Source organism: Ischnura elegans, chromosome 7, assembly GCF_921293095.1.
Source record: "Ischnura elegans chromosome 7, ioIscEleg1.1, whole genome shotgun sequence".
Taxonomy (NCBI): domain Eukaryota; kingdom Metazoa; phylum Arthropoda; class Insecta; order Odonata; family Coenagrionidae; genus Ischnura; species Ischnura elegans.
The window spans coordinates 6,437,766-6,451,825 of NC_060252.1; the positions used below are offsets into that span (position 1 = coordinate 6,437,766).

General features: G+C 42.4%; 1 long non-coding RNA gene across 1 annotated transcript in view; it reads left to right on the forward strand.

The window, feature by feature from the left end:
* LOC124162163 overlaps positions 1-14,060 on the forward strand; it is a 186,505-nt gene that overhangs the window by 130,509 nt on the left and 41,936 nt on the right. Inside the window, exon 2 of the long non-coding RNA XR_006865502.1 lies at positions 4,361-4,458. This is a non-coding gene — a long non-coding RNA (uncharacterized LOC124162163). The remainder of the gene's footprint in view (positions 1-4,360; positions 4,459-14,060) is intronic.

Consider the following 14,060-nt stretch of genomic DNA (forward strand, 5'->3'; position numbering starts at 1 on the left):
GTGTTTTGTCATGTCAAGGGAGACGAAGGAATGTGTCGAAAGGCAGGCTGGGTAATTAAGAGAGTTGGTCCCTTTGCGACTGATCAGCTCAAAACAAATGCGCATTTTATGAAACTACCTGCGAATTAAAAAATACAGCCACAAGCGACCCTTTGTTGAATAATCAACATCATAATCAATCCTAAGATTGGCTAGACGCAGGTCGATTCTCCCATCAGCTAATCTGTTCTCACCTACGCATTTCTTCTTCTTCACATCCTTCTTAACCTGTCCCATATATTTTGTTCGAGGTCTTCCTTTTCCATTGTAATCTCATTGTTCCTCGACGATCAGGCCGTCGTGCCTCAAAATATGGCCGATCAAGTTCTTCCATCTTCAGCTGTAAGGCCAAAATGAGGCTCCTCTTATCTCTTCTTCTTCTCCGAACTTCGTCATTTCTCACGTGTTGGACGCATTTTGATTGAATAATGAGCAAATAAACCAAAATGTAGCATAAACACAATATGATATAAAACAGTGGTTTACTGGAATTCGAAACTATACCAAACATAGTATGAAGTTTCGAGTTATTTGATGAACGGGAGGAGAAAGATTGGTAATTGGAGGAGAGGGCGAGTGAAGGGTGCAATGTAGAAGTAAGTTAGTTTTTAAGTTGCGGAAGACTACTTTGAAAAGCGATCCCCGGGAGAGACGACATTTCGGGCCATACTCCAGAACGTGGATCAAGTGCTGATCCTCACTCAAACTGCACTTGGTTGCCACGTTGGCATAGTGAGACCTCATGGAAGTCACTAAGCTCTTTCAGACTATTCCCCACGGTTGATGATTTTAGTTCCAAATCAAATTGAGTCGCCAAGTCGCCCACCACCGTCGCCTTGCGTTTGTTTTTAAATTGAAATATCTCTCGTGAAATAACATACACGTATGACATTGTTCTCCGAGTGATGCTAGTTTTCGATGAGTGGGAGACCTTGAGTGACGACAGTTGTGGTGAATGATGGTTTTTTTCGTCAATTTTACCACCGTACGTTATATGGTCTACCTCGGGTGATTTGAGTTCAAACTATTGAAAATGCGAACCCAAACTCGGCTTCAACTGGAGTCCGAGATCTGAAAAACCGAGTTAGAGTGAGAATACAAGATTGAGTCAGGTTGTGGAATAGCATCCTAACGTACTTGGGTTGAGAGATCACTGTGGGAGGTTTTAATGCTCTGTACGTGATGGGAGAAAAAAAAAGAATGCGTGCAATTGGAACAAAAACCACCTTTAATGGCCGAGTGTAGGAAATTTAAATATTTCAATTTTCGGAGCTTTGATAAGGAGCAAATTCCAAGTGATGTCATGATTTCTGAGTGGGATCAATTATTCAGGTGGGGAGTATGGTGACGGACAAAAGAGGTGTAGAATTTAAGGGGCCGCTCGTAAGTGTTTTGGATTTTTTCATAACAAAATCCCGTTGTTCTAGTGATGCCAAGTTCACAGAGAGGAATGTATTTCTTAGTCCAGCGGCTTCTCCTCTAAGTTCTTGTGATCTTTGATTCTCAAAATTTAAGAAACTGCATCACACTACGTCAGCTGTAGCCTTTCCATAGACTACGCCATAAAATTCAACGCAAAACTTGATAAAGATCAGTAACGTCTTCGATTCTGTTTGATATATAGCCTGTTTCTCACAATAAATGACCTTGCACTAGTACTAGTGCATTATCGGGTGTACATGGACTTTTACAAGGTCAAACATGTTGTAATCCAGAGCTACGATCTTGGAAATCCGGCATTATCGCTTGCATCCCTAAATGGCATGATCTGCGCAATCAGAGCCTCACTATTTAAATGCTCCTCTCCGGCTGTAGTCCAATCACGAGTCAGACGAAATACCTCCTGCTGCCTCTCTGTTTTTGCTGTTTTCGTACATTTACTCTCATCCCACCGTCCTATTGTGTTGAGGCGAGGGAGTTGCAGGACTGCGTTAAAGGGAAGATCGTTGAAAATGTGCAACTTTTCCTTCCTGTGGCTAAGCCATTTTTAGCATGGCAGCGGTGGTAGTTCCGCCGACGAGGAGACTCTGGCTTCGACGGTGCCGCAGATTCGCCTGGCACGGGCTGAGGCCATGGAGGAGGGATATTCATTCCGCCAGCGCATGTCGTGGGTGGGCGTGGAGGGACGGACAATTTCACGGGCAGTGGGCACTGGTGCTGTGGCGAGGGAGGGGCCCACGCCCCGTTGGCTTGGCCCAGAACTTGCGGCACACAGAAGGGGCCGACCGCATCCCCAATTCGAGAGGGGTGGGAAAAGGGTTCGCTGTCTCTCCCTCGCTGACTTCACGCGCCGCTCCACTGGACTAGCAAACAAACAAAGCCGTGCACATGAAAGGCACACAGCATTGCCGACCCCTCGGATGAGCCCCTCGTGAAAGGCCTCAGGGCCCCCTAGAAGGCCGCCTGGGAGGGAGTCAAGACAGACACCGAGTGGTACCTACCTCCATTTTACACCAGACGCACCAACAGCATGGCTAATAGACCTGTTGTTTGTTTACCATCATCACAGCTTAAAGCACTCCGATTGGGACATTTAGCCTACTGTCACCATTGGCCTACTAAGGCTGACATTTAATCGATGGGCAAGAATGTCGATACTGGGAACCGTTTAATCAAATTCTTCATTGTTGGCCTTCGATCATTGTCAAGTTCTACTGTTTACTATTGTTTGGAGTTACCCATTTTACATAATACCCGTTAGCAGTCGTTGTTCATTGTCATAATTTTTTATCTCTTTTTTAGAGCTTGGATAGTTACTAATGATCATTATCAACCACCCCTCAACAGTGTTATTGCACCTTAGTTTACGGGGTGTATTTCCGCGTCGGTTCGTCTTAAACGATCGTTTCGCCGGCGTTTCAGCCAGCTTCTTCGGGTCTGAAATCGTTCCAGATTAACAGACGAGGAAGAAACCCCGGAAATCAGACTATACCACTTGCGTAGCTCCGTGAAAGCCTAAACACTTACCTTTTCAACATTATCTGTATCTCTAATGTATGTAAGTTTCCTCGGTATTTTCTCATATGTAAAATTAATACATTTGAGACGCAGGCGATAATTTATAGGAGAAAACTGAACTGTGTATGCCTTGAAAATTACAATTTGTTTTCGTAAGTTTTTTTCAGAAGCAATTTGTTACGAATAAGGAACAAAATAACATCTCAATAGCGGTAGTGATGCATCCTCATCAGGTGGCTTTCAATTAAAGATTCAGAAATCGCCGCTTCACTGAAAACCAGCTTTCCTCCATATCTTAATCCCAATTCTCCTCTTGGCTCGTAATCCTCAAATCCAAAGGGAGGCATGGCGCTTGCCATGGTGCCACATTGTGAATGCATCGAGCGAAGAGGGATAAGGCCGGCGGCCGTAGCACACGGGGGCAGGAACTTAGGCAACATCAAATTAGGGATTCAGAGTTCTGAGGGTTAACCTGAGAGGGCTCCGATTACTCTCCCGGCCATGCTGAATCATAAATGCCTTTCACGCCTCAGCTTTCGGTCCTAAAGAGCGGAGGGCGTTGTAATATCGCTTACCTCACTTGCGCCTAGATTGAGTTAATTGCTGGACATTGTCGAAACTACCAAGTTTTCATCTTCACTTGCTGCTGGCGATACCGTCAACTTCATGGTTGTTTTATCCATCTCTCTTGTGTGTTTAATTTTCTCATGAGTCGAGTGAATTTATATGGCTCAATACTCTCTCACTATATTATACAATTACGTGAGGTACGCTTATTGATCATGGTGTTTTACTTAAACCCTGTGGTGTTGACTAAAAGTTTCAAAACATCATGAAACATCATGTGTGCTGAAAGAAGGCATTTATTAAATATCACGCAAATCTATAATATCGGTCCATTAATAGGTGTTAAGCGTATTAGAATAAAGCGTAAGAGTGTAAATTATTAATAATTGTGCTGGTATTATGATTATTGACGGAGAGACACGTTCCCAAAAAAATATTTTTTTAATGAAGCGTTTTTATGCGCATTTTGTCATAATATCGGTGTTACAATAATTAGAACAATTTAAGCCAATAGTGAATGCAAAGATTTTTCAATCTGAGGGGCAGGATATTTTGCCTCCATTGTCTACCATACTGATTAATTCGTGTGTTCAACGAACTCAATAATTTAGTAATTAATTTCTTTTTCAAATAAATGAAAAGGCTTTCCTAGCGAATTTCAGTTGGGCAGTGTAGTACGCCAATAAGTGATCATTATAACCATTTGTCTGGCTATCAGTTAGTATTTGTCACAGTGTGCCTTGTTTCGTCACCTCCCATAAAATTTTCTTCTGACATATGAATTTTCCATTTCCAGAAACACCCGGGCGAGTAGGAACAATTGACATCACACGGGACTGAACTTCGCCGCACCCTGTGGTGTGGACGTGCCGCACTTTGATTCCTTCATCCGTGGTAAGTGCTAGAGTTTTCCCTTTTGCCTTTCTCCTTGGATCAATACCTCTACATCTTCATCACACTATTCATATGCCCCAATGCGAGCCGCCGCAATAGGTGATTGGCGGGCGGTGTTGGGACACCAGCCGTGTTCTGCAGACACAAGGTGCTCCTTGCATTGTTTTGGCAACCGACTCTCTCCAAACACTTATTGCATTCCTTTACCTTTGGAGAGGAAAACTAATTCCTATATTTATCTAAATGGTAAAATATCTGTCTTCATATGTCGTTTCTGTCGGATCTAGAAATATATTGAGGTTCCAAAATGGTGTTCTCCGAAACGTACATACATGCATCATTTTGTTGAGTGATTTTTCCGAGACATTGATGCAGCCTTACCTGGCGAGGGGGATAGAGGTGGGTGGTTTACAGTCCTCTCCGAAGTAAATGAATGGCAGAGACGCCTTGATGGCAGTCCATAGAAAATGAATGTGAACTTTGCAATTGCAAACCAATCGGAACCGACCGTTCGGAATGACAACCTAACGGAATAATTCCGAGCGGAGTCCAGCACCGCCCCACTGGAGTATTATTCTGGCCGACAGTTTGCGATGCCGGTTGGTTTTGAAGTGAAAACAATTTTGAACGTCACAAACCAAACACGCTTTGCATTGGGACTACTAATCCATGTAACGCACGCTCAGAAACGATGAGGAGGTTTCAGCCGAGAGCGTCATAAATGTCGTCATCATGACCCACGTCACCACTAATGTATGCCTAAAGCCTTCATTGTGCCGCTATAAATCCAAAGTGATGGGTTCGCCCGTGTGGTTCTGTATTACTTCCGCACATTCGGAATTGTGAGCAGCTGAACTTCCTACTGACATGTGGGAACGGACAGCACAAAGGGCACATTTGTATACCTGCCGACATATGCCACCGGACTCGAGACCACAACGTTTCATTGTCCCTCCCGACGGGCCGTGTTATGCACGCGAGTCGCTCCTCTTTTTGCTTTTCGTCGTCCGTTTGGACGGTCGCAGGGCGTCGGATATCTTCCATTCCATCTTCTCCAGTTTCCACTGCACTGTGGCCTCTGCCACTGATATCTGCTATTCATGGGGAAATAGTAGGGGGGTGCTGAGTAAGGCACTAAAACTTCTTCATCTAAACCTATCTAATACTCCGGCAGCCGCCTCAACAGACGGCGTGTGGCGGGGGGTGTTAGGACACCAGCCACAAGCAAATAAAATCGAAATGCGCGTCCCGCTTCAAGCATTTATTGAAGTCCTTTAATTGTTACCGTTGACGAGAAAAAACTTTGATAAAGATGCACAATGCTACAAGGTTCTGCGATTCAACAGGCATTATTTTTTTAATATGCCATTCTAATGATAGGTTCACTCCTCTGGATGAATGGATAAGTACGGAATCGAAAACCTATAGACATTGCCTGGTTATACTTCTAGAGACATACCCACCCAACCTATGTGGATTGCTCTTTATTCTGGAGAAGAAACGGGTCTCGACGTCATTAGCACGATGCATTCACCTTTACAGTTGGGAAAGCCATTTTCTCGGGCTAACGCTGAATATCGCACCGTCAAATACATCTAAATCTGCATAAGACCCCGCAAGCCGCCTAAAAGGCGTGTGGCAGGGGGTGTTAGAACACCAGCCGTTTACACATAAAAATGAAGATCTCTAACGAAGTTAGGACTAGCGTTTATTAATGTATTTTATCGTTCGGGAGAAAAACGAATTCCATTATCTATCCGTTCGGAAAAACATCTCTCTTAATTTATCGCTTCTATCGGACCTGGAAATATAGTGTGGCTCTAATATTAATATGTTCTCTGTGTCGCTCATAAAGATATCCATTCTCAATTGTTCAAGCGATCTAAGCCATGCGCGCAGTATCCGAGCCTCCAGCGGCTCCCAGCCTAATTCACTTAACATCTGGGTAACGCTGTCTGTACGCCCGTTGCAGTTTTTGACGAAACGCGCAGCCTTCCTTTGTATTTTATTCAGCTCGCGGATTAAGTCTTTCTGTACCGGGTCCCATACGCTCCCCAGATATTCAAGGTGCGGACGGACGAGTGCGAAGTAACACCTTTCTTTCACTTTCTCATCCGAAAATCTTCCCCCAATACGCTTGACGAATCCTAATTTCTTCAGGGCAATGCCACAGATATTCCTTATATGTGTTCGAGGTTATCGTAACTCCCAGGTACTTCACTTGGTCTGTTGCCTTTATGTTAATACCATCCACTGCATAAACATGGTTAGAGTTGGACGAATTCCGCAAGAATTGTACCGGCACGCATTTGCTCAGATGAAGTTCGAAATAGTGCGGTGTACGAACTCAGAAAGCTAGTCACAACATCAAAATACTCCGTTTAGAAGTTTTAGAAGCTTCATAGATAAAGGTAAGTTCATTTTGGTGGAAGGATTTGATCACATTGAGTATTTATATGATTGGAGGTAGAAGTTTACGTAATCATATCTTCATCGATCTAAGAACTTGAGCAAGAAATTTGCAATCCGAGGAATTTAGGAAAAGTCGAGGTTACTTCCAAGAAGTCTAAATATACATATTTCTTCGACCGCTTTTCAGTTCGTGAAATGATTCTGAATCCTAATAGTGTATTAAATATTTTTGTCGTTTAAAATTATCATTGCAAAGTAATAACATTTTTAACGTTCCAATAATATCGGGGGTTGAGTATGTTACGTTCTTTGATTTTCATTAATTCCTCATTTGAAATGTTTTAATCGCATAGCTTATATCAGTATTCGTCATTTTCTGATATTGAATTTTGTGTGAAAAATAATTTTTCTTTTTTGCCTTAATTAAGTCCCTTCCTCGAACTTAATTTACTGATGAAGCTGGAAGATTTTCCTTGTTTTTAAGATTCGCAATTAACTTTCAACGTTCCACTTTGAACTTCAATATCTTTAGTCGGGAATAACTTCCGAAATGAGAGACAGAATACTTCCGTCGTGTTTCCATTACAAGGCGGGCCTTTTCAGCCGATCCTCTCTCTCTCCCTCCCTCCCCACGACGTCTGGAATCCATAATTTCCCCAGAATATTCATTAAATGAAATATCACGATGCAAAACTATGTCATCCGGAATGCTTTTTTACCAAATTTCCGAAACACTCACCGCTTCTCATAGGAACATCCTCTAATGGACGTTTCACCCGTGACTGGTAATTGCGCAATTAAAAACAGCATCAGTCCGTGCGACGATGCGAAAGATGGTGGATTACAAGAACGAATGCAACTAGCCTTACAAGGGAAAGGTGTATACGTAATCTCACAAGGGAAGTAAGTACGCCTTGAGAATGGTAGCAACTATTGTCTATACTATTATCATTATTGTCAGTATGAAAGGATTCATAAAATTTGTGCCCGACGATAATACATTGATCATAAAATAGCGCAAGTGTTTTTTTTTAAACCAGATCGTTATTTTGAAGGGTAAGGATATCATTTTTGGGAATGTTTGATTAAAGTTAACACGTAAACAACTTCTAAAATTTCCATTATTTTTATAGTGCCGACCTTGATTTCAGCGATTGACATAGCAATTATTAAGTCATAACATAGTCATCGAAGCACCCTAAAAATAGTACTTAGATTTAATCACCTAGGTCAATGTAATAGAGAAACGAATGGCATTTAGAGTTTTCTTTAATTATGCCAGCTCTAAAGGTCAGGATTAAAAAAAATAATTTGGCTATAGATACACATGATATAATTAAGCGTTTGGAAACAAATTTGAATAAAAAATGGGGAAAAAAGGTAATTGTGCACAAAATACGCACATTAAATGTTGAAATACCCATTTATGCTTTTGAAGTATCTGGTAACATAGTTCAGGAATTCATAACGTGCTAAAGTATCAATGAAAACCCTATTCTTCCTTCTGGTTTTCCCCCTCCCTCTACCTTTGGGAGTAATATATTTTTGTCTGCAATTGAAATATCCCTGTATCTAATAACGACTGCGAGCCAGGTCAAATCCGTGTTTTGAAATTAAGACTAGTAGACAGCACGATATCTCTTCACTTTGGTGTTAAACGATATCTCTCCCGAAAAAGTTTATGTATCAACTTGTTCCAATTCTTTGTCCATTGTTTACTGTTTATTATTATTTGTCATGGAAACAGGGAGTGTAGAATTTAAATTTCCGAATACATCAGTCATGCATGAGGAAATGTACGTAACAGTATATGCATACTTGGAAGTCCGAAAGTGAAAGTGAATTTGAACTTTCGCCTCCTCTCACAATACGCGTGAGTGAAATCCGGCGAAGAAATGTTAGCCTTATGAAGGGAAGATTAATGGTGATGTTGGCTCCAATCCAAGGAGCTTCTGGCTCAAATCCAGACTCGAGGGGGTTGATTATATCGCATTGATCCGCGCCCTCATTGCTATGAAGCGCGGATTTCTGTACGCGACCCAAGGCCCTATTCCTCTGCGTTACTCAAATCTTGATCCCCACTCAAGCTCCACTCGGGTGCCACGTCGATATTACGAGACCTCACTCAAGTCCCAACTCAAACTGAGTCGCCAAGTCCGAAGATGTTCGTTGCCCTCGTCTTACGTTTTCAAAATTAAATATATCTTCTCACAATTTTTTCCACGTGCGATACTGTAGTGAAGTAATGCTAATTTTTGATGAGCTAGAGATATCGAATGAACATAGTTTAGTTAAATACAATATTGTTGTGATTTTTACCAATGGTATTCTAGGTCAAGTGAGTTGAGTTTATGTTAGTCAAAATACGAATTGTAACTCAGCTTGAGTTTGAGATCCGAGCCGCCGAGGTTGAGTGAGGATTCAGGGTCTGAGATGTCGGCCCTGACAGTTGGGCCAATGATGGGGAGAAATGGCTCCAACCGAGAGCAAGGAATGAATGAATGGCCTTCCGGATGTGTTGAAGACGATTGTGGTTGGCTACACGAATGGGAAATGTGGCGAATGAAAAAACACGCAGACCCGGAGTCGCGATAAATTGGAGGAATTCCTTCGATTGAAAGGAAAGACGACGTTTCGGCGCAAAAAAAATATTCCTCATTCAGACATTCTCTCGTGGGTTTAAAGTATAAAAACGCCAAAGTTGGCGCCCACTTTTCATGAGTTGGTGACGTCATTATGGTCCTGGTTCATTCACTCGTTTTGGGAGAACCTTTCATTTGGAGAAGGAACGGCACAAAAGAGATAAATGAAGATAAACAACCACACCAGCCCATGTAATTACTGCGTCACGTAGAAGCTGAGAAGCGGCTACCTACTTCACTCGAGTTCGTGACGTCATTGATTTATGTGGGATATTATTAAGGCCGTATTTTCGCTCAAGAATGGTTCGAGGATGAGAGGAAAACATCGCGTCTCTATATATTTTTTATGCCATCACAATCGGAAAAAATGAAATTCAACGACCCTATACATTGAGCGAATGCTGTCGATATGGATGGTTTATTGTTCACCATCATTATTAGTAAAAAAATGTTAATACTGGTTTGAGGCAACTCTCAATTCCTCTCTCCTATTCGCTCAGCTTTTCATATCGACGTATTTCTCCTCTTTTACATCCTTTATGTCATTCGGGGTCGTCCCTTGCCTTTCTTCCCTTCCACCTGTCCTTCTACGATTGTTTTCTTACCAGACCATCATGTCTCGCAATGCGGCCAACTTAGATGTCCCGTCTTCTCCTTGAGGTTTTTAGAATACTTCTCTTTTCTCCTCTTTTTCTTTTTCTCACTCTTCTTAGCACCTCCTCGTTACTCACACGGTCAATCCGTTTTATCTTCATCATTCTTCGGTAGCACCACGTTTCGAATGCGTCCACTCTTGACTTCTCTGCTGCTGTCAACGTCCAAGCCTTGCTTCCATAGATAAACATGCTCCATGTGCAGCATCTGATTAATTGTTTCCTTACTTCTATGTTCTTATGCTCAGTTACTTGTTATGCACTGTAGTCTGTCTGCCTTAATGGGTGAGCTTTGGTTTGGATGGAGCATTTTGAAAATCACTGTGGGCCCTCTCTTCTCCCGAGTTGTGCTTACCTTTTCTATTCGCAGTTATAGACCCATCATTCCATCCGTAAATTTATATTCTATTCCTCCCCCTTTATACGCTTACTTACTCCCCATTTATTCCCTCTGACCCTGTTTTCAGCATCGCTTCTCAGCATCTTCCAGCAATGAGTGGAGGTTTGTGTGTCAGAAAGTTGGAACCGGATGGAAAGAGTTGGGAAGGGAGGAGTTGGGACACATGTATGTGTTTGCGGAGAATTGGTTGGTGATGCAGGCGGATTATAAGGAGAGAGTAGGTTTATGGGATGAACAGCAGGTTGAATGGCAGAGGTCAGTGTGACGTTTCAATTCATAAGCTCCACCTTTTACCGTTATAGAAAATCGGTCCTTGGTGTGTGATACCAACTTCCTGGGGTGCTATTAGGTGTAAAGGGCTATTGTGTAATTATTTAAGGTGATAATTAAATCCCACGAAGCCAAGGGAATATTTGATCACAGAAGTGGGAATATTTTATGTAATACTATCAATAAAAGGAAATATTATGTGTAAAAATATCAGTAACTAAAACAGTTGGAATATTGAAATGTAAAACGGTGTTCTTCGCGGGTCTTCGCTCTTTTAATCTGGATCCGTCGCAATGCGTTCGCCGGCGGCGGGCCGCATCATGTGTTCCCACTGATGATGGTTTGCTCTCGACTTGGGAAGTTTCCCTTCGCATTGGGGACGGGAGGCTCGTTCGAAGTGGGCCTACTCGAATGTGGGGCCGATTACAGCGCCGCCACGGCGCACTATTAAACGATAAGGCCGGCCATCAACCGTCGCTCGCTGAGTTGCCGGTGTAATCTCAGCGACCGCATTAATTAAATGAAAGGGAATGAGGGTTTCGCCGTGGGAGAGGCCACGCCTCCTATTGGTCGCCCTTATTATGCATACGTCCAATTAGTTAAGGCGCGCGGGGATGCTGGAGGCTGAATGATGGCATGGTGCGATGTTAGACGCTCCAGGTGACGTAACTGCGCAGCAGACAGAGTAGGGGAGGTATCGCTCCCGTGTTCGGACGGGGAGCTGTCACGTGACTACTGGACCACAGGGTCGACCAATACGGAAGGAGTCGAATATTTCAAGATTATCTAGTGAAATATAGAATAGTAGATTATAGATATATATGAACAGCTTTAATTACTGATAGTTTTACCCATAATATTTCCTTTTATTGTAGAACGTAGGTTTCCGCGGCGATGGTTTGATCTCTGCATTTCTTCAGGGTTTTCTTCCGCGTCAGCTTATTTGTAGACAAGAGTTTCGCTGGCTATCCTTCCTGTTGAAACTGTTGTCTATAAACAAGCTGACGCGGAAGAAAACTCTGAAGAAATGCAGAGATCATTTCCTTTTATTTACAGTATAATATCAAATAGTAAAACCTCTCTTAGCTGATTCCAGGAAAATACTCGCCGTCAGAAGGGGGGAGGGGGGCGCCTAAATAGGGGACATCCGGGTAAATCACGAAATACTTATGCGTCTACGTATAGAATGAGTGTTTTATCTTATTTTTGACAACCATTTATTATATATTCGGTTGACAACTGTGTTTACTTGCTTACAAATTGGGGAATGTACTTTCTACATTTCCTTTCCGTTAAAACATTTTCTTGAAGGATTTGGTGCTTTCCCGGCGAATATTCTCAGGAAATCAGACGGGTCAAGATGGCCATCGCTGCCAACTTTTCGATGGTAGAGAAGAGAAGGTATTATTTTTTTATTTTCGCGTCATAATATATTTTCTTCACTACTTGGAAACTTTTCGTAGGATTCCATCGATATTTCATTGTGCTCCTTGCCCGTATTTCGAAGTAAAGAATTTAGCTTCAGAAGTGAATCGACATTTGAGCTCAAGGTTGCTGCAATTTCAGTTTCATCTTATTCACTCTCACGTGCATCTACAACTAACGAGTGTGCTTCGCTCATTCCTCTTTTCCCTGCATGCATGCATGGAATGTTTTTTTTTAATGTGGTGGAGGTGGCCGTGTGGAGTTGCTAAGGTCTGGCTGGGAAGACGGCTGCCTGCCGAATAGATGGTCATTTTAATACATAGGTATGGGGATTGGGAAAATCATTCCGTTACAGGGAAAAATGACCGCACATAAGGGCAACCGATGAGTAGAGATGTCTGTTTGGAGAGGTTGTAAAGCATATTTAGTGCAGTATGCAGTGGTTTTGCATTCCTTCAAGTTTCCAACAATTAAGTTCGGTTTCCGGTTTGCCCGGAGATCGTGAGCTGAGAACCGGAATCGGAACCGAATCGATACCGCAAGAACTTTATCACAAACCAATTTGAAAAATTTAATCAAGCATAATTTACATCGCTAGCTTAAAATCGAGAGTTTTTATGCAACCGATTACTTGTGACATAAATTGAGGAATGATTTCAGGTCACATAATGCCTTAACGAAAATCATCAATATTTTATGAAAATCAGCCAATGAAAAGGAAACATTTGATTACGAACCGGGACTGAGGAGATAATAAATCCTAGAATTTGAACCGAAATCGGAAGCGAGCATACAGTTGGTCCGACCCATTCAGTGTTTGCGGAATTTTGGGTGCAAACAATTTTAAAATCAAGGAGAGAAACATCTGCACGGTCGTCAATATCTTTCCGATGGAAGGAAGTAATGGTCAAAAATGCTCGCAGTTTAGCATTCCAAATCCACGATCCTTCATCTCCGTTCAGGTAACGCACGAATACGGAGAAAAAACTCTTGGCTGATGAAAAAAGACTCGAGACTTCTCTTTTGAAAATGATCATAAGGGTCGTTGAGTTTCTTTCTTCCTTCTAAATGTGCCTGTATGTCTGCCGCCGCATCGGAGCCTAATGAACTCCTGCGAATGAAAGTAGGTATACCTACACGCCGGCACGGTCGTTGCAGAGATAAAGTTTCTCATCGTTCGGTTCCTCCTCGTACGGATCGACGAAACTTCCGATGGTCTGCACTGCCGAGAAGCGAGCGTTTTCCGATATACCTTATTTTTTTCCACGAATGCAAACGAACGGCAAATGGCCACGGGGCGCGCTGCTTTGCTGTTTTTATTATTTCCCCATTGCATTTGTTTTTTTCTCTCTCTCTTTTCCTTGGCTTCCTCTCTTTTTCCAGCATCCATCCCCTCTGATAGTGAGTTTACATTTCCTTACTGCTGAGGGGCGCGGGGGTATGGCCACAGCTGTGCCACCCCAATGCACAGAGGGAAATAAGAGAAATATACACCACTGTGATGCCCACGAGAACAAACTGTAAAGATTAGTTGAGGGAGGGTTGCTAGCGACCTCTTCAGAAAAAAAGCATATGCATTATGTGACGAAGGGGATTTGCTCCAAAGCTCAAAATGGAACTTTCTGAGGATCCTTAGTGGAGCTATAATTGGTAAAATCGCAATGGAGGAGAATAATACATGTTGATCAAAGCTAAATAAATTATATATATTTACGGTATGTAAATTTAATCACAATTGGGATTAATCGATTATTTTTACACGTCCTTGAGTCTGAAACTAAGCACATATCTAAATGAAAC